Below are 27,783 nucleotides of genomic sequence, written 5' to 3' on the forward strand. Positions count from 1 at the left end.
GTAAGGGAACTCTCACCCTGAAGGTGAGTGCTTGAACCTCAGAGGTGCTGCTCTGCCCTGCCAGGCGGTGTTGCTTCCACACGAGGAGGGGCGGAGGTGGCTGCTGGGGCATCTATGCGCTGAGAATCAAGCCCAGTGTACCTGGGGTGGGACCAACAGAGGCGGGGGGCCAGTTCATGAGCAGCATTTGCAGGAGAGTCAACAGAGGGTCTCAGGGAAGCCTGGCAAGTTGACTGCCTAAAGCCAAACACAGCTGGACTTCTTAGTGTACCAAAAGGTTCCATCTCCTGCTCTGCGACTCTGTGCAACCCCATAGACTGCAGCCCACCAGGAGTCTCCAGGCAAGAACACTGGAGTGGGTTGCAGCCTACCAGGCTTCTCCATCCATGGGATTTTCCAGGCAAGAGTGCTGGAGTGGGGTGACATTGCCTTCTCCATCTGATGCTTGCAACAGAGTCAAAGTTAGCAAACTGACCTGTCAGTCAGAGAACTTGTTTAAATCTGGAGGAAAAAAAGACTGGCAGGTTGGGCAATTGGAAGGAGATAGGTAAATTCAGGGCTGAATTAAGATTCTTGTGACCTTAGGTCATAAGAATTATCTTTGGAGGCTCCTTCCTACTTGTAAAAGTCAATCAAATAATGATATTTTATACCTTCATAAAAGGGTGACTATAACCCAGGCTGGATTCATTGTTTTATAGGCATTAATATTATTGTCAAAGCTCCTTCTGATTTTAAAAAGAAATTGCAACCCCCACCTAAAAGTGTCATGAGACCTGGGCTTGTGCTCAGTGGGTGTGTTGGTCTTAGGTAGATTCCTGGGAACTTCAAAACCCCTTTTTAAAAAAAACCCAGTGCCAGGACCTTAATCAGGACCCATCAGAACCACTGGGGATGGGACCCAGGTTGCAGTGTGATTTTCCAGCTGCCTGGGGTCAGGGAATGGTGATTTCAGTGAGCAGCCGTGTCTGGGGACCCTCAGTCCCCTCCTCATTTCACCGTAGGATTTCAAGAAGACCCCCTCCCCTAGGCCCCCCTTCCCGTCTTCCCCACTGTCTGCTCCTGGCTGGACTGAGATGTCATGGGGGCAGGGTAAGTTTAGGTCCACTTGTGTGACATTTCCCGTCTCCCCTGGAAGGCCAGTTGGCTTCATTTCCACTCACCCAGGTTTGGGCTTGGTGGGTATATCAAATGCTTTCCACCTAATAAGCTGAAAGCATCAGGGTGGCTTTGCATGAAGTGATAACAGGAATAGGAATCCATTCTGGACCCTGGGGCTGGGGCTGGAGAGGATCTTGCTGTTATGTGCTATGCTAGTCGCTCAGTCGTGTCTGACTCTTCGGCACCCCATGGACGGTAGCCTACCAGGCTCCTCTGGCCATGGGCTTCTCCGGGCAAGAGTACTGGAGTGGGTTGCCATTTCCTCCTCCAGGGGATCTTCCTGACCCAGGGTTCAAACCCTCATCTCTTGTAGCTCCTGCCTTGGAGGGGGATTCATTACCAGTGAGCCACCTTGGAAGCCCCATCTTGCTGATTTGCTTGCTTCTTTTCAATGAGTTTTCTGGCATGTGTGGGTTGCAACCCCGCTGACCGTAGCCCCCCAAGCCCCTCTGTCCACGAGGTTTTCAGGCAGGAATACTGGAGTGGGTTACCATTTGCGGGATCACCATTTCCTTCTGCGAGGGATCTTCCGAACCCAAGGATCGACCTCACATCTCTTGCGTCTCCTGCATTGGCAGGGAGGTTCTTTACCACTTGCACCGCCTGGGAAATTGGTCCTGAGATGAGTTCCTGGGTGTGGAGAGGAAGCCCAGCCAACAAACATGTGTACCCAGGATTGGGGGAGGGGTGCTGGAACGCGTAGGGACTCTGATCCGGTGGCTGCAGAGAACTGGCTCGGCCCTTGACCTCGGAAACTCCGGAAACAATGAATGATCCAGCCCCACTGTGATGTGTGTGCATCCAGCGAGGAGCAAGATGCCACCCAAACAACGCTTTCTCTTGTGAGCAAAGGTTACAGGTTTTCTGTTTCAAATCTGATGGTATTTCCCGCTCCCCCACCCCCCACCTTCTTTCTTTCTTCTCTCCATTTTCATTTGCCAGCCTAAGGATCTCCACTGATTTCTTTGAGCCTAATGATGGGGAAGCTGAGAATGGAGTTATTTTTAAACACCTTTTGAAATACTACTCTTCCTGAGTTCTGAAGTAAGTTGAACAGGGGTCGAGTTTAAAGATTAAATATCTATTTTTTTGCAGCAGCAGCAACTACGCCGATAACTGTGCCCTTTTGCTCAGGAATTCTGTGGATGGTGCGGAATAGCCTTGCTCTCTAGAAACCCACAAAGGAGTGAAATTAGTAAAAGCATAGCTAATATTTACTGAGTGCACGTTAGGGGCCGGGCACAGGGCTAGGTGTCCCTTGTGTGTTATCTCATTCAGTGAACCCAAGCATACCATAAGACGGGAACATGTGAAAATTCAGGAATAGCATCATAGGAATCTTTGAGCAAAAGGCTCCCCAACTCAGGACTGTGGCCACGGATTATCTTTGTAGAAAAGGTCAACTGTGGATTTAAAACCTGGTGCTCTGTGACAGGCTGGTGGGGTGGGATGGGGTGGTTCGAGGTCTGAGGGAGGTTCGGGAGGGAGGGGACGTATGTGTACCTGTGGCTGGGTCGTGTTGATGTGTGGTGGAAACCAACACAGGAGTGTAAAGCAATGATCCTCCGATTAAAAATAAAGAAATTTAAATGAAGAAATAAATTTCGTCATAATTTGAAAACTGTCACTACCGTGTCATACCCATCGTGTCTCAGTTTATTTCCGGTCTGGTATATCATGCTGATAACCTATATTTCTTTTGAAGGCTTTCTTCAGTTTGCCACATACACGATGGATTGGAAATGGATTTCTCCCTTTATTCTGATTCCACACAGTCTTATTCTTTATTGAGTCCCTAGAAGCCCCTGTGTCCCTGGGAGGCTGCCTGGCACGCGTCTGAAGCTTGAAGTTGAGTGTCCTGTTCCCTGGTGTAAATCTCCCCTTCTTTTTCCAGGTGAAATCAGAGGGCTGTGGCTGACCTGAATAGATGCTTCGAACCGAGAAAGCAGGACAAGATAAAAGGCGAGCTGCACCCTGAAATCAAGGTATGGCCGCGCCCTGAAGCTCCTCGGGCTTTGGGGTTCTTCTCCTTCTATGTCATATCTGGTTGCCTGGGTATCCCTACGGCACCTGGGTACCAGCCCCAAGTGGTGACTGGCAAGCAGGAGCCGTCAGAGAAGGTCCCAAGGCTCAGGCTGCTAAATTCTAACAGTCGTCACGATTGACTCAGGCCAGACTCCACTGCCACGGCTTTTACTGAGACGAACGCCCTCTCACCTCTTACAAGCCAGGCCGATCAGTCGCGCTGTACCTAGCCTGTAGGGGAGGAAACTGAGATCCCCCCATTTTGCCCAGGCTGCCCAGTTACTTAGCAGGGGAGCCAGGATTTGAAGCCAGAGCAGGCTCCGTGCTCTGCGCTCTCTTCCTATTCCGAGTGACAGTGAATTGTCCCAGTCACCCGCTTCCCAGGTGGCGCTAGTGGTAAGAACCTGCCTGCCAATGCAGGAGATTAAGAGACGTGTGTTCGATCCCTGGGTTGGGAAGATCCCCTGGAGGAGGGTCTGGCAGCCTGCTCCAGGATTCTTGCCTGGAGAGTCCCATGGACAGAGGAGCCTGGCAGGCTACAGTCCATGGGGTTGCAAGAGATGGACACAAGTGGAGTGACTCAGCACGCACAGGCACTCCAAGACCGAACTGTTGCCACCCCCGCCTCTGTGCCCCCCCACCCTCTCCCCAGGTGCCCGTCTGTGTGCCTCGCCCAGAGGACCCCGTGCCCGCAGAGGCCCCCACAGCTGGCCCATTGCCTTGCTTCCAGGACTTCACCAGGCCGCCTTGCCTGCCCCGCTGGGGCCTGGAGGACCGGTGAGGGTGCAGTGGGGCTTGTTTGCGTGGACTCCGGTGTCTCGTGTATCCTACCCGCTTTGTTGCTGCTCGTGGTAGAATCTGCTCAGACGGGGCGCTCAGACCACGGTGTGGATTACCCTGCGGGAGGGTGTGCCTGGGACGGAGAGTCCGTGGCTTAAACTGTGCTTTAGCTGCTGTCTGGGCTCGGGTGACTGGCAGGCTGTGTGTGGGTGGTGGGGGGCGGGCAGGGTTAATGAGTGACTCCAGGGGATTTCCAGGTGAACTGTGGGCACGGCCTTTAAGAATAGAGCTCTCCGCCTGAGCCAGCTCTCTCCCTTCCCTTCTCTGGGTGACCTCCCCCCGTGCCGGCCTGAATGCCAGTTCATTCTATGAGAGGCACAGCCTCTCTGCCCTGTTCTGATGGCAGTGACGCCCTCATTCATTCATTCACACGTTGATTCATCGAACAGATCCTTGTTGGGTGTCTGCTGTGTGGTAGCGCTGTTCTAGGCAGAGAACACCCTGCTCCCACAAAGCTTGCCTTCCAGTGCAGGGCAGGGGAGGGGCTATAAGAAGCAGCAGGTGTAATCAATAAGTAGATTATCTGGTACAGAAGAAGGTGATGGCATTGCAGGAAGAAACAGAATTAGGGGCCATTCTGTGCTGCTGGGCGGGGAGGGGAGGGCAGGCGAGGCCTTGAATAGGGCAGACGCCTCACTGAGCAGCTGACGTCTGAGCACGCACTTGGGGGAGCTGAGGCAGGAAGAGCTGTCTGCGGGCAGCGGCTCTGTCAAGGCCAAAGCAGGGGTCGGCCTGGAGTCTGTGGACAGGAGTGCCGCTGCAGGCGGGGCTGAGTGCCCAGGGCTGGGGACCCAGGCCAGGGGGAGCCTGGGGGCAGGTGGGCGTTCCCCCCGAGGGCACTGGGAGCTACGGCAGAAGCCGAAGCCCGCCCCCAGGGGCTCAGTCTCAACAGCTGTGCCCGCCTCACTGAGCAGAGGCCCTCCCGTTGGGGTTGGGACTTCGCATGGGGGATAGACCGCCCCCATCCCTGCAAGGGGGGGCCCCGAGGGTCACTCAGGCAGGCCGCAGACTGGGCAGCAGAGACTAGTAGTTACGGAGGAGAAATAAAGGAAACACAGGACTGGGATTGACCTCCGTCAGTACACGCACTACTGATACCATGGATAAGATAGGTAACTAAGGAGAGCCTCCTGTGGAGCACGGGGACCTGTGGTCGGTGCTCTCTGGGGACCTGAATGGGAAGGAAACCCAAAAACGCGGGCGTAGGACGTCTCTGGGGGCACAGTGGGTGTGCGTCCGCCTGCCAGTGTGGGCGAAGTGGCTCCATCACTGGTCCGGGAACATTCCCCGTGGTGCAGAGCAGCTGAGCCCATGGGTTGCAACTACCGAGCCCACACAGCGCAGCTGCTGTTACTCTTTACTTCTGGCTGTGCTGAGTCTTCACTGCTCTAGCTGCCATGAGCTGGGGCTCTTCCCTAGCTGCCACGTGGGGCCTTCTCATCCTGGCAGCTTCTCTTGCTGCAGAGCTCGGGTCTAGGGCTCCCAGACTTCAGTCCTGGAGGTGCGTGGGCTTAGCTGCTCCACGGCACGTGCAATCTTCCTGGGCCAGCAATCGAACCCCTGTCCCTCTTCCTGGGCAGGCAGATTCTTAACCATTGGACCACCAGGGAAGTCCCTGGAGACACTTTCTCACCCGTCACCTTGGACTCCTTTACTTCCAGACCCAGTGGCCAAGGGAGATGAAGGCAGATGGCCCAGTGGCCGGGTCCATGGAGCAGTAGTACGAACAGTACTATCAGAATATCACCCACTCTATGGACTCAGCAGACTCCCTCTCAGTGAGCAGGCTGCTCACCGCCTCTGAGCCCCAGAGGCTCCTGCGTGAGATCATCAGGAGGAAGGCCTGTTTTTACAGATGAAAAATCTGACGCCCCAGGGGAAGGACAGGCTCTTTGCCTGGGTCCATCCGTCATGTGTGTGTGTGGCAGGTAGCGGAGAGGTGTGGATGCTAAAATGATCATTCCTGCCGTAACTGTGATTGAGAGGGAAGCCAGGCGCTCCCAGAGAACCGCGTGAGTCCCAGTTCTGAGCAGCCCTGGGGATGACCTCACCCAGGGGGACAGGAGCCATCCAGAGGACGCTGCGACGGAACTTCCCCGCAGGGGCCCAGTCTGAGTCACCTTGGCTCTGGCCCCTGCCTCGGGCCGCATCCCCCAGGCCTCCCACTTCACCCCAGGACATCGCGGTCACCGGCCAGGCCTCATGACTCATGCGGTCCCCCGAGCCAGCCGCCAGGGGTGGAGTCTGTCCCCTCCCCTCTAGCCTCGGTTGGCTTGGGGCCAGGGACGCAGCTGCGATGTGCCGGACGTGTGTGTGGCGGGGAAAGCACCTCGCCCCCTTCAGGGGTCAAGCCAAAGCCGCGGCGGCAACCAGTGAATCTCAAGATGCAGTTTGGAAAGTCCGGAGTGCTCCGTGGAGCGCAGACAGCGTGCAGCCTGAGCTCTCGGAGACCTCGGCGGGTGATTCAGCTAACCATGCCTGAGAAGTGAGGGGTAAACAAAACTCCCCAACACGGAGCCCCACTTCGGGGGGCCCCCCATTTAGACAGACGAGTTCGCCCAGAAGGCCAGCGGCGGGCAGGGTGTCGTGTTCCCCCGCACCCAGAGCTCAGCCTCTCCTCTCCTTGCTCCTCCTCCGTGCTTCTCATCTTCTAAGGATAGCAATGGTGTCATCTTTGCTCAATCTGTCAGCCTCGCACCTGCGGACAGCCCCTGGCTGGGGGAGCCAGTCGCTGTCCAATTTGATGTCATCTCTGTTTACCGTCTGTTTTAGAAACCAGGTAGTGGGAGGGACTTTTTGAGAATGAAAAAAAAAAAAGGAAAAAAAATGTAAATCCCCAAACGATTTCAGTGAGGTTTTTCTTTTCTTTTTTTTTAAACTGTTGTGTTTTATTTTCATATTTTTCCTTTTTCCTCTTTGTCTTTTTAATTACAAAAAAAAATTATTTTGTAGGAGAGACCATACATGAGTGGGGGCAGAAAGATGACCCAGAGATGTATGAGTTTCTTTCCCCCGGGTGAGTGTTATCGGATGTCTTTCCGGGCGATTCTTCCTAAAAGGTTTACTCCAGAGCCAGCACAGGAGCCTGCCTCCAGAATCGTGGCCTCGGGGGCCAGTACTGCCTCCCCCCAACGTAGGAAGTAGGAAGCATGTCATCATCCATGGGACTCGGTTTCATACCGTCGGTCCCTGTGACTCCCCAGAGGGAAGCTGAAGTCGCCTCACGGTTTTGCCCTTTGGTTCATCAATTCTGGAATTTTCCACCTCTAGTTTGTCTCCAAAGAGGGCTGGGAAGGTCGCAGAGGGCTGTTAAAGGTCAAAGGTGGCACCAGCTCACCCGTCCTCCGGCCTGGATGCACACCTGTTGGGCTCTCCCTCCAGACTCTTGGTGGGTCGCAGTCACGACTCGCTGAGCTGTCCTGGGCGTGGGGCGGGGAGCGGGAGGGCTGGAGGCTGGGTACCAGGGATGCTGTCTGCCCTAAACCGTGAGGGTCGGCTGCAGGGGGCCCCGAAGACCTGGGAAACAGGTGGTGCAGAGAGACCGGCATGCGTGTTCCTCGGCCAAGGTGGGAGAGCTGGTGCGAAGCTCTGCTGACTCACTCTGCCGGAGACGACAGAGGGGAAGTGAATCACTCTGGGCCTTGAGCGAGCACTCCTAAGGCCAGGCCGCCAGCACCTGTCTGGGGCGAGGTTAGCTATTCACGCTGCCAGTCAGGGTGCCATGGGAACCCGCCGTGGGCCGCCTGACTGCACACGGCTCCCACGCTGTCCGCTCCCTGCTTCAGGTTCCTTGCCCGCCTGACCCTGCATGCAGAAGAGGCCGTGGACCTCTTAGTCCTAGAGCTTCTCCTTAGGGGCCCCTCGGGGTACAGATTCCACGGAGGATGAGGAGGGGTGAGGGGAAACCATGGCCAGGAGATCAGCCCGAATCCAGGCATCCTGTGGGGCCCTCCCCATCCCACCCGCGGCTGCCGCCTCCGGAGATCTGGTTGCCAGGCTCGGTCAATCCTGCTGGGCATGGCTGCGGGTGCTGTGGGCGATGTCGTTCAGGGGCCCCACGGAGGAGGACCTCTGCCATCTCCCGGGACGCCCCCTGATCTGGGGCCGTGACCTCAGGCCCGGCTGCCCTGTGACCCCAGAAGAGGGGGACTCTTCTTGCTGTGCTCTGCTCTGCGGCAGCCCACCCCAGAAGAGGCTGCTGGGCACAGCTTAGGGAAACAGAGGGTGCTTCCGGGGCCCATGGGAGTGCCCAGGCTTGTGAGTCGAGCGAGGCAGCAGGGTGTTCAGATCAGCTCCGCTCTATCCTCTCTCTCCTCCGTGCTCGGAAAAATACCAGCACACAGCTTCTCCTCCGAGGCCCCGAGAGTGTGCGTCACGCTCCTAGGGGCAGCACTGCCCGGGCACAAGCCATGCCTGCCTCCCCCCACCGCCCCCAAAGGCAGTGCCCTTCCCTCCCTCCCTCAAGCAGGAGGACGGACGTTGATGGACTGGGAAGAGGTGGGTTGGGCTCCCAGCGTCCAAAAGAGCAGCAGTGCCCAGGCAGAGGAGCCATCCCCTTGCTATCTAGCACCACTCGTGCAAAGCCCTGGGCTTTCCAGGTGGTGGTGCAGTAAAGAACCTGCCTGCCGATGCAGTCCCCACGGGTTCCATCCCTGGGTCGGGAAGATCCCCCTGGAGGAGGAAATGGCAACCCACTCCAGTGTTCTTGCCTGGAGAGTCCCATAGACAGAGGAGCCTGGCGGGCTGCAGTCTATGGGGTCACAGAGAGTCGGACACGACTGAGTGACTAAGCAGCAGCAACTCTTAAAGCCCCGAAGTCCTGGTGGGCAGCACAGGGAGGCTGGGGTCACCGTCGCCATGGGCTGAGGACAGAGCCCCGGGGCTTGTTCTCCCTGGGTGGCCCTGAGCGAGTCACACAGCGGCTCCAGCAGAGTTTCCCCGTCTGGGAAGTGGGGATCCTAACACCTGTCCTGCCTCCTTGACAGGGTTTGTGTGAGGCCAGCTGAGATCACCAAGAATGGGACAGGCTCCAGGGGGTGGGGTGGGTGGGGCCAGGGCCACCCAGCGTGGGGTTGAGACATTGGGGTGCTCACGGTGATTCGCGGTGAGGCAGGGCCTGAGGCCAGAGCCCCCCCCCGGGAAGGTGACCCACCTGTGACTTAGGAGCCCTTGGGGCCTCTCCCGCAGCTGAGCATCAGTCACCGCCTGGTGGACGCGCTTTGTCTGGGCTCCAGCTGCAACAGCCAGCCTGCCCTTGGCTGCTGCAGAAGGCTCCCCCGCCTTCTCTGCCTTTCTCGGTGGGCAGGGCAGGAGCAAACAGGGATCCCAGGGCCTTATCGCTTAGGTTTTCCTTGAGGGACCTTCCGACTGCACGTTTAGAAAGTCCGGTGGCCCTGAGTCCCCTTCTCAGGCCACATAGGCATTGGGGTGCTGACTTTTGGTGCCACATGAGCCATTCTGGTTTATCAGCAAAGACGAGAGAGGAACATAGGATTATCAGACTGTGTTCAGTGTACCATTGGGGTGCTTGGCAAACAGCTGTTGAAAACGCAGATCATCTAATTCTTAGTGTGTGTTGCTTTATAGTGCTTCATGCGTTCACTGAAAGGAGGACTGTTGAGATTGAAGAGGGCACTCCTGATAGGGCAATAAGCAAATCCTGGTGGCAATAACTTTATTTATATCTGTACTAGTTTCCTGGGTCTGCTGTAACAAATTACCAATAAGTTCAGTTCAGCCGCTCAGTCGTGTCCGACTCTTTGTGACCCCATGGGCTGTAGCATGCCAGGCCTCCTTGTCCATCACCAACTCCCAAACTTTACTCAGACTCATGTCCATTGAGTGGGTGATGCCATCCAACCAGCTCATCCTCTGTCATCCCCTTCTCCTCCCACCTTCAATCTTTCCCAACATCAGAGTCTTTTTCAGTAAGTCAGTTCTTCGCATCAGGTGGCAAAGTATTGGAGTTTCAGCTTCAGTATCAGTCCTTCCAATGAATATTCAGGGTTGATTTCCTTTAGGATGGACTGGTTGGCTCTTCTTGCAGGCTAAGGGACTCTTAAGAGTCTTCTCCAACACCACAGTTCAAAAGCATCAATTCTTCAGTGCTCAGCTTTCCTTATAGTCCAACTCTCACATCCATACATGACTATTGGAAAAATCATAGCTTTGACTAGATGGACCTTTGCTGGCAAAGTAATGTCTCTGCTTTTTAATATGCTATCTAGGTTGGTCATAACTTTTCTTCCAAGGAGTAAGCGTCTTTTAATTTCATGTCTTTAGTCACCATCTGCAGTGAGTTGGTGATCGACAGGGAGGCCTCGCTTGCTGCGATTCATGGGATCACAAAGAGTCGGACACGACTGAGCGACTGAACTGAACTGAAAATAAAGTCTCTCACTGTTTCCCTTGTTTCCCCATCTGTTTGCCATGAAGTGATGGGACCCGATGCCATGATCTTAGTTTTCTGAAAAGTTGAGCTTTAAGCCAACTTTTTCACTGTCCTCTTTCACTTTCATCAAGAGGCTCTTTAGTTCCTCTTCACTTTCTGCCGTAAGGGTGGTGTCATCTGCATATCTGAGGTTATTGATATTTATCCTGGCAATCTTGATTCCAGCTTGTGCTTCCTCCAGCCCAGCGTTTCTCATGATGTACTCTGCATAGAAGTTAAATAAGCAGGGTGACAATATACAGCCTTGATGTACTCCTTTTCCTATTTGGAACCAGTCTGTTGTTCCATGTCCAGTTCTAACTGTTGCTTCCTGACCTGCATACAGATTCTCTGACTGTCTGACCTCTCTCTGCTAAACTGTCTCCAGTTCCTCCATCTTCATTCCTAGAAAGGGATCAAACCACCCTTAACTCTCATACCACCCTACAATCCTGGTAGCAATAACTTTATTTATATCTGTACTAGTTTCCTGGGTCTGCTGTAACAAATTACCATCAACTTGGTGTTTGTTTGTTTGTTTTAAATACACACATTTATTCTCTTGAAGTTCTGGAGGCCAGAAGTCTGAAATGAGTCTCAGGGGCTAAAATCTCGGGTTGTTGTCATCAAAGCTGGCTCCTTGCGGAGGCTCCGGGGGCAGGGAGGGGTGGAGGGTGGGGGGCAGGAATGGCCCCGGCCTCTCGCAGCTTTTGGAGGCTGTGGGCCCACCTGGAGCAGCAGCCACATCACCCCACCCTCACCTCTGCGATCCTGTTGTGTCTTCCCGTCTGGAGCCAAATGCTCCTCTGCTCCTCCCCTGTGGGGATACCTGTGATTTTGTTTAGTGCTCACCCGGGTAGTCCAAGGCCATCTCCCCTTTTTAACATCCGTCGCTTAATCCCATTTGCAGAGGCTCCTTTGCCACGTACGGTAGCGTTTATAGGTCCCAGAGATTCCCATATGTCTGTCTTCTGGGGGAGGGGGGCATAAGATGTGTCATTATTGACCTGGTACCATGTCCCTGGGGCTTCCCTGGTGGCTCAGATGGGGAAGAATCCACCGGTAGCGCAGGAGACTCGGGTTCAGTCCCTGGTTCTGGGAGATCCCCTGGAGGAGGGCATGGCCCCCCACTCCAGGATTCTTGCCTGGAGAATCCCATGGACAGAGGAGCCTGGCAGGCCACAGTCCACGGGGTCACAAAGACTCGGACACCACTGAGCGACTAACAGCGCAACGAAACTGTGTCCATGGCTGTTGTTATCATATTTCAGTAAGATTTTTATATGTGGCTCATTTTTAAAGTCTTTATTGAGCTTGTCACAGTGTCACTGTTGTTGCTTGAGGGTCTCGTTTTCTGGCCACGAGGCGTGTAGAATCATGGCTCCCCTACCAGGGGTTGAAGCCGCACTCCCTGCGCTGGGAAGGCCCAGTCTTAATTAACCACTGGGCCCCCAGGGCAGTCCCTCCATGACCGTTTTCTTATAATAAATTCCTGTAAGTGGAAGGAAAGGTTGAAAGGGCAAAACTTAACATCGGATGAAATGTTTGGAGCAAAGCTCCAAACTATTCAGAGTTAAATAGGTTGAACTGGTGTCTTTTGACGGCTGTCCCTTTAAGAGCCCTTCTGGAGGCAGATCTGATGGGGAACAGGGGGCACTGAGTAGGGGGTTGGGTGGTGTGGCTGTGGATTGAAAGCCCCCGGTACAGGAATCATTTAAAGTTAGCCTCTAGGAAGCTCAGGGCTAATGAGATAATTCCCATTAGGAGAGGAAGGAAGTGAAGGTGGCCTGACATCCCTTCTGTCTCTAATTTATGTGATTCACTGAGACCTCCCCGCCTCCCGCCCAGACCGCTCCCCCTCCACTGGCTCCACTGTCCACCCTTGTTTTGCCAGCCAGGTCTTTGGATTCCGGCGAGTCCCACCGTGCCAAGGAACCTGGGATGGTTGCCTTCCACCCAGACGCGGCGTTCGGGCTCTTTTCTGGGCAGTTAAGCCAGAGGATCTGGGCTTTGCCCATTTCTTCTCTTTTCCCAGAGCCTCACCCAGCTCCCCTCCATCCCCACCCCTGCCCAGCTGACAGGGATGAGGACTGGTGTCTCTGGGAGCGAAGAAAAGAGAAATGCTTCCAACAGAACGCAGGCCGGCTCCAGGGGCGCTTGGAGGCCAGGCTGCCAAGATCCTGTTTGCTCCCCTCTCCCGCCGCACCCCCACCCCCAACCCCTGTGTCCCTGTACTTTTAGAGGGAAGAGAGAGAGAGGAAAAAAAAGAGAGAGAAGAGATCCTTCCTGTTTCGCTCTGCTGCCTACACTCGCGGTCAAAACTCTCTCTGCAAACATGAAAATCCAGTTTGCGTCTTTAATTAGAGAAGTGTGAAGTAACCGAAGAAGGTTCGGGTTCTTTCAGGTTCCATCAAACCCTGGAAACACATCTGGGTTTTAGGAGAGGGAGACCCTGGCTCATCGCAGGCCCAGTGCCCTCAGACTTGGCGCTGGGGGGACATGCCGCCCCCGCCCTCTGCGCAGGAAGGGTCTCTGGCGCATGGAGGGAGGTGGGGCTCTTCCTCGCCCCTGGTTTCAGCCCTTCGTCCTCTCGTCCTTCCCGAGGGAGGCCACGTGGTGGACTGTTCCGAGGCAGGGCCAAAGGCCAGAGCAGGGCTGGCCCTGGGGACAGCCAGCGGCCCGGCTGCGCCGTGTGGGTGGCCTGTCCTGTGAGCCTGCGGCCTGACCTCCCAGCCCCTCCTGGAGCCCAGCTGCAGGCTTGGGTGGCAGCCTCGGCCTGCCGTGGCCGTGGGGTGCCGAGACCCCGCTTCCTATCCCCTCAGCACCCGCATCACACGCCGTGTGGGCTGGGCCGGGGCTGGGGCACACCAGGCAGAGTCTGCGGACAGCCATGCCGCTTGGGTTGGCTCTCCAGGCTTCGGTGTCTCTAACGGGAATGAGACAGAGGCAGACAAACCAGGGGTTTGAGGAAGACGGCATACACGGGAAAAGCCCTGGAAGCGCAGTGGAAAGACGTGCAAGCTAAAGGCAGAGGGTGTCTGTACATTCATCCGTCCATGCGTGTGTGCCCAGTCCTGTCCGACTCTCTGCAAGTCCATGGACTGTAGCCCGCTAGGCTCCTCTGTCCATGGGATTCTCCAGGCAAGCATCTTGGAGTGGGTTGCCATCTCCTTCTCTAGGGGATCTTCCCGACCCAGGGATCGATCCCAAGCCTCCTATGTCTCCTGCTCTGCAGGCAGATTCTTTACCACTGAGCCATCAAGTGTCTGTACATTTCACAATTAAACAATGGCAACGCTGGGGCCCCGGTGGCCTCAGCTGGGCTGGGATCAAGCGTGCAGCCCCTGGACTGTCCGTGGCCATGTTCACGGCAGGGCTCCCCTGGAAACAGCTGTTATCACCCGCTCGTGACCCCTGGCTCGGTCGCCAACTCCCTGTACATGGTGTCCTCAGGCTTTTAGGGGCAGATGAGGGAACATGGAAAGAGGTAAGGGTTCCTCTCGATGCCAGAAACGACTTCATTGTTTTAAAAAAGGAGGAGAAAAGCAGTGATGGAAGATCAAGCTGGCATTTCAGACGCCTCTCACGTCTGGTCCACACCAGGGATATAACCAAGGCACGCGCCTCTTCTTCCACCCTTGAAAACGTGCTACCTGGATTTTATTTTATTTTTTTTTAATATTTATTTCACTGCCCTGAATCTCCGTTGCGGCTGCAGGATCTGTAGTTGCCGCATGTGGGATCTAGTTCCCCAACCAGGGATCCAACCTGGGCCCCCTGCGTTGGGACTACAGAGTCTTAGCCACTGGACCAGCAGAGAAGTCCCCTAGATTCCTTCATAAAGACAATGCTATAGGGAAATATAGTAATGAAGACAAACGCTACTTTTTGAGCCTCAGTCCTCATAGCACCCCTACCGGGGAGGCGGTCTGAGTGTAACTCCTGCTTTGCAGGTGGGCTATAGAGGATGGAGGTGGCCTGCCTGGGACTCTGAAGGTGAACCTCGATCTGACTCTGCATCATTAAGTGAAGCATCTCCAGGGCCATGGGCTTCCTGGAGTCCTCCCTGTCGGCGGGACCGAGGCTTCCCAGGTGGCAGTAGTGGTGAAGAACCCGCCTGCCTCCACAGGAGACGTAAGAGACGCAGCGTTCAATCTCCGGGTCGGGAAGATCCCCTCGAGGAGGGCATGGCAACCCACTCCAGTATTCTTGCCTGGAGAATCCCCATGGACAGGCATGGCAACCCACTCCAGTATTCTTGCCTGGAGAATCCCCATGGACAGGGGAGCCTGGCGGGCTGCAGTTCACGGCGGGGTCGCAAAACAGTCGGATGCGACTGAAGCGACTTAGTGCGCAGGCCTGCCACTGAGCTGCAGGCGGCTCACTTGTTAGTTCCCTGCTCTGTTCGTCCGTGTGCCTTGTCAGGGCTGCACACCGAGCCGGGTGCTGTGCACGGAAAGAAGAATAGCCTGGCCACACCGTGCAGCTGCCAGACCCGCGTGGAGCCGAGGAAGGGTGGGGAGGCACCCAGGCCACCACACCTGGCTACCCTGAAGGGCACGTGCTCTTCCTCTCCAGGCTGGTGGGCGATCCAGAGCCAGACTGGCTCAGAGGTCCCTCTGGGTCCTCCCACAGGTGGATCGTGGGCACTTCAACATCAGGGTAGACAGCAGAGTCCAAACAGGGACTTCAGGGGCCAAGTGTGGGGAACTGTCCATCTAGGACCTGTCAGTCTCTCCCTCCTGAAGGAAGAGTGTAGTAAACATCCTGCTCTCTGGAACACCCCCTCCCTGGAGTGATTCATGGAGAGATTCCCCCCAAGTAGGTGTCTCTCTGCCCCCGGGTCCCCAGCTTGCAGCAGGGCCAGGACACTCCGGGGCCCAGTCCCCTACTCTCTGTTGTTTAATGGGCCACCTGGAAAAGCGAGAGAGCAGAAGGCCCTTGTGATTGGCCGTTAGGCGGCCCCCGAGGGACAGATAAGCAGAGGACAGAGGAGTCTGGGACTGGGGTCCCAGTTATCTTAAAGTCCATCTTGGGGAACAGTCCCTTCGGATAAACAAGAGATCCGGGTCGGCCAGTTCGGAAGGGTCTTTGATCCACCTAGAAGTTAATGCTTTTCCGTGGAGAACCACAGAGTGCCCCACCCAGGGCCACGGAGATAACAGGCGGGCGCAATCACCCACCAGCGGCCTCTTGATAATGCCCGGTTTTATTGAGGTCTGGTTTCTGCCCAATGGGAACACATCCGGCAAGCATCAAAGGGACACCGCGTCACCTTGTGCAAAGAATCCCTCGGGGTGTGCGTGTGGGGAAGGGTGTGTGCGTGGCTGTGTGTGTACAAGGCTGCCCGTTGGCAGTTAGCTTCCTAGAGATCAGAGGCCACCAGCTCCGAGGGGGCCTTGACAGGTCACGAATGCCATTCCCTTGTTCTTTTGGCCGGTCCGGCTCCTAAGACATCTCTGCCGGTGTTGACTTAGCATCTCACGTGGAAGAGCCACCCCGTGTTGATGGGTCCTGGGCTCCGTTACGGGGGCTGTCTGATGAGAATTTTAAGGGAGAGGTGTGGTGGATGCTCACAGAGGACAAAGCTTACTCGTTTGGGAGTTGCAGGCTTGCCTCTCTGTTGTCGCTCCGAGGTGTTTGCACTGCATGAACACTCCAGGGATGCAGGGCTCACCTGGAAGAGTGAAAGAAACAGGGCATGGGGATGGTGGAAGAACGCACAGGGTGTAGGAGGTCATGTCTTTGCAAGGGTGGAGTTGATGAACACAGTGGTTGAGTGTGGTCCTGCGGGAAAGGGTGTCTCCCCGCCCACACCCGGGCAGAGCCTCTTGGCCCTCAGATTTCACCTGGGGAGGCAGGCTGCTGACCTCGTGACTGGACCCCTGGAGACAGAGAGAAATACCGCCCTACAAGCGGTACATCTGGAAGCTTCCTAAAGCTTATTTCTCAGCGAGTTTGCAAGAGTCGGGACATTAGCACACGAGGTTTATAGGCTGGAGGGAACCCAGAGGTTCTAGTTCAGTTCAGTTCAGTTGCTCTAGTTAAGAGTGAGATGCATTCCGACTTTGTGGGGAAGGGCAGGATGTAGGAAGGGAATGTGGAAGCCTTGGGAATGGCCAGGGGGAACCCTAAAGCACTAGATTCTTTGCCCAGGAACCTGTTCAGTGTCCCTGAGGACAGACCAGGCCCCTGAGCTCCTTTCCTCTTTGATAGCCCTGGTGCGGGGCAACTGGATTTCTCCGCTTTGTTCCAAGCAGGTGCATTAAGTGGACTGGAAGAATCCCGGGGAGGGGAAGGGCAGGAGCTGGGAGGCTCCATCCCCCTGAGCCTTTGCCTCTTAAAGACCCACAGGGAGTTCGCCTCTCCTGTAGGACAGTGGTTTTGGCATCAGGGGCCGGTTTCCTGGAAGACAGTTTCTCCATGGACCCAGGTTGGGTGGGTGGATGGTTTGGGGATGATTCAGACACATTGCATTCATTGTGCACTTTATTTCTCTTATTGTTGCATCAGCTCCTCCTCAGACCATCAGGCATCAGATCCTGCAGGTTGGGGGCCCTGCTAAGAGAGCCCGACGCACGCCTGTCACCCATCTTCCCATCCTGACACGGGTGGGACCTGTTCATCCTGTAGCTGTGAGCCTCTCTTGTCCCCTGCTCCTCTGTCCCCCACTCCCTCTTCCCTCCTCACCTCCTTTTTAAATTTTTTTCCTTCCTCTCCCTCCTCCCCTCTGCTTCCCCCAGTGACATCCTGGACTTCACGATTTGGGCCAAAGACAATCAGGAAATGCTTGGCTCAGCCTTTCAGCCAGGCAGGCTGGGGATGAAATAATGAAGGAAAAAGATGGTCCCAGCAGGAGAGAGAACTTACACGTGACCGCATCCTTCTTTGCAAGGAGTCAGAGCATCAACCTGTTCAGCTCTGTCTCTTGCTCAGTGGCTGATTTCTCATTAGATTCTCTCATCCCTTTCCTCTCTGACCCGGGTAGGGGCCGCCAGCCAAGCTTATTATCAGGACAGCTTTCGAGAAGTGAAGTCTCTCCTTGCTCAGAGTGCATCTGTGGGTGGATTCTGGTTTCAGTGCCTGGGGAGTTTACCAATTGGATGCAGAATGGAGGCTCCCCGTTCCTAAACCGGCCCCACTGCAGGATCACCGTTGTTACCGAGACGGTGCTTCTTATCCAGTAAGTCCATGTTTATAGCGTTGGGTGGGAGCCGGCTCATTTTGTGCTGGCTTCATGAGCGGAGGAGGCTGGGGCTTTGTGTGATTATTCCTGGGAGACACCTTCCTGCAAGGCGTCCACCCTGTTCTGATGGGAAACGCGGTGACACAGCCCCCAGGAATTCCACGCCAGCCAGTCACCTGTCTGGCAGCTGGGATGTGCGTTCCCAGGTCTGCCCTGGCGAGCCTGGTGTGGTTTCTGCCTCGGGGCGTCTTGTGTCCCGGCTGTCGTCGGGACTCAGGTGTATCGCTACCTTCTTCTTCTTCTCTCTGGGCTCGCTGGCCCTTGGCAACGTGCAATGGTTCTCAGCACCCGCCACCCATCAGAATCAGCGGCTCGGCTCTAACTGCTGCCTCGTCCCGCCCTAAGCGATTCCGGCTTCCCCAGGCTGGGCCGAGCCCCAGGCATGGGAGTTTTGAAAAGCTTGCCAGGTGATTCTCAGGTGCAGCCGAAGTCAGGAAAGGGCCGCACCTCAGGGGCAGTGATTGTCTGTGGGAGGGATTCTGCAGTTCCCCACCCCCCACCCCCCAATGCCAGACACACGCCAGCGTCCGAGACGTTTTCAGTGGTCACACTGAGCGGGGCTGCTCCTGGCTTCTCGAGGCTGGAGGCCAGGGGTGTAGTTGAGCATCCTCCAGTGCCTCGGACTTCATCCCAGTGCCAGCCCCCCAACCCCAACCAAGAGCAGCCAGCATCCCTCTTCTCTAGGTCAGTGGGGGAGCAGATGGTGCATGCCTGACTGACAAGCTCAGTTTCCTATATGGTGCAAGAAGATCAGCACAAACGCAGGGGCTTGAACCCACACTCACTTCTTCTCTCACAGTCTCTTTCTCCGGCCACTCTCAGTGGGTCGGAGTCAGGGTGTCTGCAGGGCTGTTCTCCTTCGGGAAGCTCTCGGGAAGGTTCACTTCCCGGCCTTTCTAGCCTCTGGCGACCGCCTGCTTACCTTGCCTCCTGCTTCCTGCCTTGAAACACTCCCTCCAGCCTCCCGCTCCTGTCCTCACACCTCCAGCTCCTTCCTCTGTGTCGCACCCCCCTCCGCTTCCCTTTCCTTAGGACACTTGTGAGTCTACGTGCCCCCTCTCCCCCAGTCATCCAAGGCGATCTCTGCCTCTCAAGATCCTTGGCTTGCTCACACCTGTGCAGTCTCTTTTGCCATAGAAGGTAACGACATTCACAGGTTGCAGGGGTATTAAGACGTATCTTTGGGGGCCGATAGTCAGCATGTCAGGCTTCCCAGGTTGGCACAGTGGCAAAGAACCCGTTGGCTGCCAACGCAGGAGGCGCAAGAGATGTGGGTTCTGTCCTTGGCTCGGGAAGATCCCCTGCAAGAGGGCATGGCGACCCACTCCAGTGTTCTTGCCTGGAAAATCCCAAGGACAGAGGAGCCTGGAGGGCTACGGTCCATGGGGTGGCAGAGAGTCAGACTTGAGCTTGCATGCACACGCACTCAGCCTTTCCCAGGGGCCCTCTTGCCACTACTGTTCTTCCTCTCCTCGTCCCCAGTTTTTCTCCAGGAGTTGCTCCACCTGTAGACTCTTCACATGCGTTCTACTTCTGTCCTGGGTGTTTTCAGAGAGGCAGGGTCTGAAGGGCAAGGCAGCGCGTTGGAGTCCTGTCTAACCAGCTCCTAGTGGCCATAGCAACAGGCAGGAAAACATCCGAGTGGGAAAAGGGGTGGAAGGCGGTGGGGAGGGGACCCGGCCTTGGAGTTAGCAGCTGCTTTAACCTGGAGAATGATGCTGGGGGGAGAGGCAGGGAAGCCGAACTGGCGTCTCAACCACCGTCAGCTTCCCAACCCCCCCACCCTGCCCCCGAGTCTGGGTTTCTAAGTGATCTTTCAGATCTCCAGGTGCCCACTAATCTGCTGGCCCAGTGCCTTTCTCTAGGCTAACAGAGGTGTGTCTTTGGCCAAATACGAACGCTAGACCCAGAAGGGTTTGGTGTGGGGCGAGGGTGTGTCCGGCTTTGCTGAGGCTGGTCCTTACCTCGTTCTCCTCCCCTGGGTGGAGGCTCTCATTTCCACCCTCCCCCACTCCAGCCCCCGGCCCCCTTGGCTGGGTCTGTGGGGTTGAGATGAGTCGGGCGGTGGGGGGAGCAGTGGTGTGTTTGGCTTTTTGTCTTGTTCTGCGCATGCCTCCCGACGTTCCCCTCTGTGTTTAATGTCCCGGTGCCGAGTGCATGTGGTTGCTGGGAGACGAGAAGGAAGTCCCCGAGTGATTCACCGGCAGCTGCCAATTCATTTGCTCGCCGTGTGCGTCTCCCTGGGGAAAGGCCTTCTCCCTGGTCCTCTCCGGTTCAGCTCAGACAGCTGCTGGCGTCTGAGGAGGGGAAACGTGGAAACCAGAAAGTTCAGCAGGACTCTGGGGCTGCTGGGGGCATTTCGGGGCCCCAGGGAGAGTGTCTGGAGGGAGAGACTTCCGGTCTCCCTCTTGGCCACCTGGAGCCCCAGGGTACCCCTGTGAAGGCTGCTGTGCTGGCTTTGGGGGAGCTGACGCCTGCCTGCACAGTCTCTCCTTCAGCAGTGCTCCTGCCGGCAAACGTCTTGAAGCATCTTCTCCCTCCCCAAGGCACTTACGGTGATGTCCTGCCGTCTCTGACCGTCAGCACCCCTCTCTCTGGCTTCATCGCAGCCCACACATCCCCACCCGGGGTTTAGCCCAAGCCCCCAGGAAGGAGAGCTCCCTCGTGCCAGGCTGAGCCGCGACCTCACAGGACCGTGGAGGGGCAGAGGGCCTGTTGGTCCTCCTGCACCCAGTCTCCTCATGTGCGTCCCTCTGGTGCTGAGGTCCTTCTGGCCTCAGCTCAGTCAGTGGTTGCCTCTCTGCTGTGGCCCGAAGTGGAGCGTGCCTGTCTGTTTCTGTCTGCCTTCTCAGCGTCTCATCCCACATGGTGCTTGTGAATGAGCAGATTTGCAGGTGATTTCTCATGGGCTGGCAGTGATAGAGTCAGAGAAGGGGGGCGCCCAGATTTATCTGCATTCGTGACTGTGTGTGTGCTTAGCCTCTCAGTCGTGTCCGACTCTGTGCGACCCCATGAACTGTAGCCTGCCAGGCTCTTCTGTCCAGGGGGATTCTGCATGGAAGAACACTGGAGTGGGTTGCCATGCCCTCCTCCAGGCGATCTTCCCGACCCAGGGATTGAACTCGCATCTCCTGCATTGGCAGACGGACTCTTTACTGCTGAGCCACCTAGGAAGCCCAACGCTGCTTCTAAAAGCAGTATTTTAGTTAAGGGGGAGAAAAGGCCTATTTATACTGTTCAAGTTTCCCTGGTGGCTCAGATGGTAAAAAAAAAAAACCCACCTGCCAGTGCAGGAGCCCCAGGTTCCATCCTGGAAAGATCCCTTCCCAACCCAGGGATCTAACCCAGGTCTCCCATGTTGCAGCTGGATTCATTATCAGCTGAGCCACCAGGGAAGCCCATGAATACTGGAGTGGGTAGCCTATCCCTTCTCCAGAGGAACTTCTCGGCCCAGGAGTTGAAAGGGTGTCTCCTGCATTGCAGGTGGATTCTTTCCCAGCTGAGCCACCAGGGAGGGTCTCAGCAGTTTTAAGATGAGGAAGTCCCCTGAGGGCGTTTCGTGGTACTCAGTGTGTTTGTGGCTCAGAAACTCGGAGTTAGGTGGGGTAGTGGGGAACCAGGAAAGCATAAGGCCAAGTCCGTCTTCACGTATTTACAGTCAGCAGTGCAGAAGGGAAATGCATTAAATTGTATTTTTCCACTTCCTCCCCTATCTACTTTGGATCATCTCCTAATTAGTTGTTAAGGGTCTCTTGAGAAGCGGGCAACAGAGGATGAGATGGTGGGTTGGCATCATGGACTCAATAGACATGAGTTTGAGAAAACTCTGAGAGACAGTGAAGGACAGGGAAGCCTGGTGTGCTGCAGTCCATGGGGTTGCAAAGAGTTGGACATGACTGAGCAACTGAACAGCGACCTGTGAAACCAGAGGGATGTTCCAGCTGAAGTGAACATCAGGCTTAAGGACTAGACGCTGGCCATCCTGTACGGAGAAGCGTGGCCCCTCTGTGCCTCAGTTTTTTCATCTGTAAACTGGGTGATCTGACCCCTCCATGCTCCTGACCCCATGGCTCACAGGCTGAAAAACAGAACTGTCCGCTTCTTCTGAGCTGTATTTGGTTTTCAAAATCAGCCATGGTGTAGTGGTAAGACTTGTGGGAGCGTTCCCAGCAATGATTCAGTGTACAGAGTTCCTTGAACAGTATGCGTTAGTCACTTCGTCATGTCCGACTCTTTGTGACTCCATGGACTATTATAGCCTGCCAGGCTCCACTCTCCGTGGGATTCTCCAGGCAAGAGTACTGGAGTGGGTTGCCATTTCCTTCTCCAGGGGATCTTCCCAACCACGAGATCGAACCCGGATATTCTGCACTGGCAGGTAGATGTTTTACCATCTGAGCCGCCAAGGAAACTTGAACAGTGTAAATAGGCCTTTTCCCCGCCTTAACTAAAATACTGCTTGAAGGAACATTGGGCCTCCCAGGTGGCTCAGCAGTAAAGAATCTGCCTGCCAGTGTGGGAGATGTGAGTTCGATCCCTGGGTTGGGAAGATTCCCCTGGAGAAAGAGATGCAACCCACTCCATTATTCTTGCCTGGGAAATGCCTTGGACAGAGGAGCTGGTGGGCTACAGTCCTTGGGGGTCACAAAGAGCCGGACACGACTGAGCAACTAAAGAATGACAACAGTGTTCTGCTCGGTAGCTGGAACGTTCTGGATTAAAGGCAGTAAGGTGATGCTCGCTGTTGAAAGACATCCATTGAAAGGGCAGGAGGCAAAGTCTCACTCTGTTGCTTTTTTTGGTCCACAGGCCTGGGAGGCAGGACAGGTGGAGAACTGTTCCTCTCGCCCGGAGTCCCCACCAGGAGCCTCAGTGTAACCATGAAGACCCCAAGGAGCTAAGATGGGACCTTCTCTTAAGAGGCAAGTGCTCTGGATTGGAACGAGAAGTCTCATTTTGAAGAATGGACTTCCCTGGTGGCTCAGGTGGTAAAGAATCTGCCTGCAACATAAGAGACCCAGGTTCGATCCCTGGGTCAGGAAGATCCCCTGGAGAAGGAAATGGCTACCCACTCCAGAATTCTTGTCCTGTGGACCGAGGAGCTCGGCAGGTTACAGGTCCATGGGGTTGCAAAGAGGTGGACGCAACTGGGTGATACACACACACACACACACACACACACATTCTGGAGGCTGAAGGAGCTTCTGGATTTAAGATGTTTGAGGAGAAAGCAAAGAGCCTCGGCCTGAGCAATCCTGTCTGTGTTGACCTGCGTGACCAGGAGGCTGCCTCCAGCTGAAGGGCACCCCGTGACCCTGGACCTTATAACTCCTTCTGCTGGTGCCTGGTCTTTAGACCGCCCCCGACCAGTCCTCGGAAACCGGAGGATTTTCTCCTGCATTCTTTCATGCTCCCCACCTCCCACGTCTGCTGAGCCTTCGGACTCAGCAGTTCTCTTTTACTCCATCACTTCTCAGCTGGATATAGAGCGAATAGTTCACTACACATAAGTCAACTGGTCTCACATTTTGCTCCTTCTGAAAAGGCTGGTGTTTGCACAGTGCTGTACAAGCAGCCTTGGAAGACCATCCCTCCTTATGTATGTGTGTGGGGTCTGGCCCCACAAGCTCCAACGTGATACAGGTCTGTGCAGAAATCCTTCAGGCTCTAAAGACGCTAGGATGCTGGAGGGGCCCTCACAGGGAGCTGGATCCTGAAGGCCGGCATCGCCCACGTTCAGCTTTCTTGGTTCGGATTGCACGCAGGTGGAGAAGCAGAACATGGACACGTCTTCTGTTGACACGAATGCGTGATCAGCTCCCAGCGGGGCAGTCAGAGTCCCTGTCTGATCACCGTGCTTCATTACAGACTGTCCAGGGGCCAGACTTGATGGTGTTTCTAGAGGACCCCCTCTTTCCAGTGTGTCCAGACCATAGATAGGGCCCCACAAAACCCAAGTCCTGTTGAGGAAGTGAACCTTTTCTGTGGAGAACAAAACAGCTCATGATGAAACAAAAATAATACAGCCACTGGAAACAATGGAAAATAGACTGTGGGGTGTGTGTGTGTGTGTGTGTGTGTGTGTGTGTGTGTGTGTCACACGTTTGTATAGAATAAGAGCCAGGAAGAAAATTTCTGCATCTTAGCTAGACAGACCAAGAACTAAAAACCTCTGGGATGGTGTTGTCTGGAGAGGGAAGGAGTTGGCTGGAAGACTTCCTGAAATTCCTTTGACCTCTAGGGTCCCGTAAAATATCAGGGGCGTGTAAATTGGGCCAAAGTGTGTGCTCTCTGTCTGAAGTCTCCTGGATAACCTTCGAGGTCAGCTCAGAGGCTGTTGGCTCGGAATTCCCCTCCCCCAGTTCCCTTCCCTTTCCAGACACGGGCTTTATCTGGGATAAGGCGGCGGAACTTGGTAGTGGCAGTGGGGGAGAGGGGAGACGGAGGTTGCGCCAGCCACAGTTTGTGGTGCTCATGACAAGTGAGAACAACCAGAAGGCAAATTACAGGTTCTTCCCAGGTGAGTTAAAGCCAGGCTTTCAGGATCGCATGCCATCCTGAAGTTGTTGCTTCTTGTCAGAGGATCAAGGCTTTATCTCTTCTGCTGAAAGACAGGCTTAAGCATCTCATCTAACCCTGCTCATCTTGTGTGGTGGCCCCGGTGGGGGGCGGGATGAGGGGCGGAGGTCATCGCCTACTAGAGTAGAGATGAGCATGCAAGCATCTAGAAAAGACTGTCGTTGCACACCTGTCGAGATAAAGACCCAGCCTCCTCCACGTGCGTCTTTCCCTCTGTCCTGGATTTCCGTGCCTTCACTGCCGTTAAAGGAACACTGGCCAGCCCCTGGGGTGTCATTTTTCTTTTTCTTTTTTTTTTTCAAAAGGACTCATTTCAGATGTTTCCTTCATTTTTATATCCCACATGTGGTCATTGGTTCCAGAAGAAGTCCCACTGTGGTACCAAAAGCAGAAGTTTCCTCTTGTTCTTTCTCTTCTTCTCATCCGCGTTGACTCCCAGATCCGCAGAGCCTGAAGTGGTCTAGAGCATCGCTCTTATCTAGATCTACCCCTGACTCGTGCAGGAATCCCGTTTCCAGCATCGGATGCGGGATGGGCAGGCCGTGGGGGAGGCAGCCTTTCTGGCAGCTGGAGAGAGACCTGGGAGAGAAGGTGGGACGATATTCAGCCTTCGGGGGAGCAGCAGAATTCTAAGGAGTGCTTCATCCACGTGCGTCTGTTTCTCCATCCGATAGTGAGCCAAAGGCATCTCATTTCTGGGTCCAGCTGTGTGTCTTACACTGATTAAAAAAGCACAGAGTGGGGAGACAAGGAGACCTGAGCTTTTGTCCCAGAAAGTCCCGCTTCTTAGCTCCTTCCATGTAAAATGAGGGAGTCACGTCGCACATTCCCCAAAACCCCCTCTAGCCATGCCGTCCACAGTGCTGCCATATGGAAGGATAGAGTTCATGACTTAAAGGATTTGCTTTTTTTCCCTCTCTCTCTCTGGCTCAAGTCCCAGCCTCAATTTCTTTTTAAGTTTTTTAAAGGTATCCAACAGTTGTTTGTCTATCTGTTGATTTATGTTTGGGTTGCATCTCAGGGCGTGTGGGACCTTTGTTCCCCGACCAGGGATTGAACTCTCGCCTCTTGCAATGGAAGCAAAGAGTTTTAACCACTGGATAACCTCCAGGGGAAGTCCCCGGGTTAATTTCAGCTTGCTCCAAGATCATGTACAAGTCACTCAAGCCTTTTTCTCCAGCTCTCAGTTTTTCCCATCAGTAAAATGGGAGAGGTAGGGGGTGGTCTTAATGGTCCTCCTCAAGTTCTCCTCCCGTGTGTTCAGTTCTAAGCCTTGTCTGATGCAGCCCATGGCTGATGGGTAACTCTTGCTTTGCCTTCGGCCACACCAGCCAAAGACAGGGCTGTCTTAGGAAGTCCATTACCAACGACTCCTTCAAAGCTGTTTGCACTTGCTGTCAGCTGCACCGAGCAAGAGCTTGTCGAAGGAGAAGGCAAATAGACATACAGACTGATGACAGGCCAGAGGGAAGGGGACCGCTGTTTGCCCAGGGTGACTAGGAGGCAGAAAAAAAAACCTGCCTGCCGTCTTGACCAATAAATAAAAACTGGGAGCTCTGCGTGGCTAAAACTGTAGGGGATTTATTAGTTTGCTCAGTGAAAGGCAAATATTAAGTCTTAAGTTGGCCCGTCCTGGGACTTGCCTTTTGGCGTTTGTATGCTGTCCGGCACCGATCACCGTGTACTCCAGGTTATCGGGTTCTGTCGAAGGGTTTTTTTAAAAAGACTTTTTCCATCTCCTTCTTTCTTTCCTCCTTGCGTGCCCCTCCCCCGCCCCTCCCCCAGCTCCCACCTTCTCCGATAACTCAGCCCTGGGCTTCAGCGAGGCGGGGAAAACAGTATGGAAGCCTTGTCGTCCTGGGTGTGAAGCGCCTGTGTTCAGGGCTCCAGCTGCCCAGGGGGTTTACCGTGACCATGGCTCGGGGCTGCGAACTCTCCAGGTGGTCCTTGGGGGGTCTCCTCCCTCCTCTGCCCTGAGCGCTTCAGAACTCAGGTCCCAGGCTGTTGGGCGAAGCTTGTGCCTCTCATTAAAATAAGCATCCCCACCACCTCTGGAAAAAAGACACAGACCTCCTGGTTTCCCGTTTTTCACAGTGAACACATGATTTCGGCCTGAAATGCCCAACAGTGAACTGACTGGGCTTGTCACTCTTCACGTGAGACCGGCTTGGACCTGGGACACCACTGTACCTAGACAGCATCTCCTCCAGCAACAAAAGGCAAAGAGACTGTAAGGACTAGACATGACTGTGATGTGCAGTTGGGGCAAATGCTGGACAATAACATACAGAGAGACTCAAAAGCCAACTGCCACTTTTGAGGCACCTGGAGCAAAAGCGCGGGGTGGAGAGCAAATGCAGGGTCCTGCACGTGTCCCCCGCACACAGCGCCACCCAGGCCCCGCCTCCACCTGACCCCCGGACCTGCCTCCTACCCTCACCCCATGGGAGGAGCCAGCTCCCTGCACTAGGGGAACAAGCAAGGGGGCCTGTTACTTGTTTTCATTGCCGCTGCTGTAGCCGGAGCCCGAATAAAGCTTGCCTGAATTTCTTGTCTGGTCCGTCATCAATTGCTGTTGATCGGGTAAGGCCGAGAACCCGTGGAGATATCCAGTCCCCAGGGGATGGACAGACACCCAGTCTCTCCAGTTTCCAAGAATGAGCCTCAGCGGAACCAAACTAGCTGGCATGTTCTTTACCCTTTGCTGGAAACATCTTTAGTCTGAAGCGCTGCAGCTCCAGGTACCCAGGTAGAGATCCAGGTGGCCAGGCAGAGATCCAGGCACTCAGGTAGAGATCCAGGTGCCCAGGCAGAGATCCAGGTGCCCAGGTAGAGATCCAGGCACTCAGAGATCCAGGTGCCCAGGTAGAGATCCATGCTCTCAGGTAGAGATCCAAGCACTCAGGTAGAGATCCAGGTGCCCAGGCAGAGATCCAGGTGCCCAGGCAGAGATCCAGGCACTCAGGTAGAGATACAGGCGCCCAGGCAGAGATCCAGGTGCCCAGGTAGAGATCCAGGTGCCCAGGCAGAGATCCAGGTGCCCAGGTAGAGATCCAGGTGCCCAGGCAGAGATCCAGGTGCCCAGGTAGAGATCCGGGCACTCAGGTAGAGATCCAGGTGCTCAGGTAGAGATCCAGGCACTCAGAGATCCAGGTGCCCAGGTAGAGATCCAGGCACCCAGGTAGAGATCCAGACACCCAGGTAGAGATCCAGATGCCCAGGCAGAGATCCAGGTGCCCAGGCAGAGATCCAGGTGCCCAGGTAGAGATCTGGGCACTCAGGTAGAGATCCAGGCACTCAGGTAGAGATCCAGGTGCTCAAGTAGAGATCCAGGTGCCCAGGCAGAAATCCAGGTGCTCAGGTCTGCTTGATGGTGATCTCTGATGCCCACCCGCTGTGGGGTACAGCATACCAGTGCAGATGGCTCCATGTCAGACCCCCAAGGCCCTTTTCTAGGCCACCCTGCTAACCATCCGTGGAGAAGACTTCGTCCCAGCCCACC

The 27,783-nt window shown here is 55.2% G+C and overlaps 1 protein-coding gene across 13 annotated transcripts in view; it reads left to right on the forward strand.

Moving 5' to 3' along the window:
• Window positions 1–26,831, forward strand: part of LOC105616444 (uncharacterized) — a 157,341-nt gene extending 130,510 nt beyond the window's left edge. For 6 of the 13 annotated variants that reach the window (XR_009595415.1, XR_009595416.1, XR_001043757.5 and 3 more), the window contains 2 exons: window positions 3,056–3,146; window positions 22,512–26,831. The gene's annotated coding sequence lies outside the window, so the exon portion shown is untranslated. Of the gene's footprint in view, window positions 1–1,483; window positions 2,206–3,055; window positions 3,147–3,838; window positions 3,964–5,687; window positions 6,869–6,978; window positions 7,043–22,511 lie in introns of those variants that run through there. The other 7 variants (XR_009595413.1, XM_060395048.1, XR_009595414.1 and 4 more) reach the window with 5 other exon arrangements.
• The last annotated feature ends 952 nt before the right edge of the window (window positions 26,832–27,783 follow it).

Source organism: Ovis aries, chromosome 11, assembly GCF_016772045.2.
Source record: "Ovis aries strain OAR_USU_Benz2616 breed Rambouillet chromosome 11, ARS-UI_Ramb_v3.0, whole genome shotgun sequence".
Taxonomy (NCBI): Eukaryota; Metazoa; Chordata; class Mammalia; order Artiodactyla; family Bovidae; genus Ovis; species Ovis aries.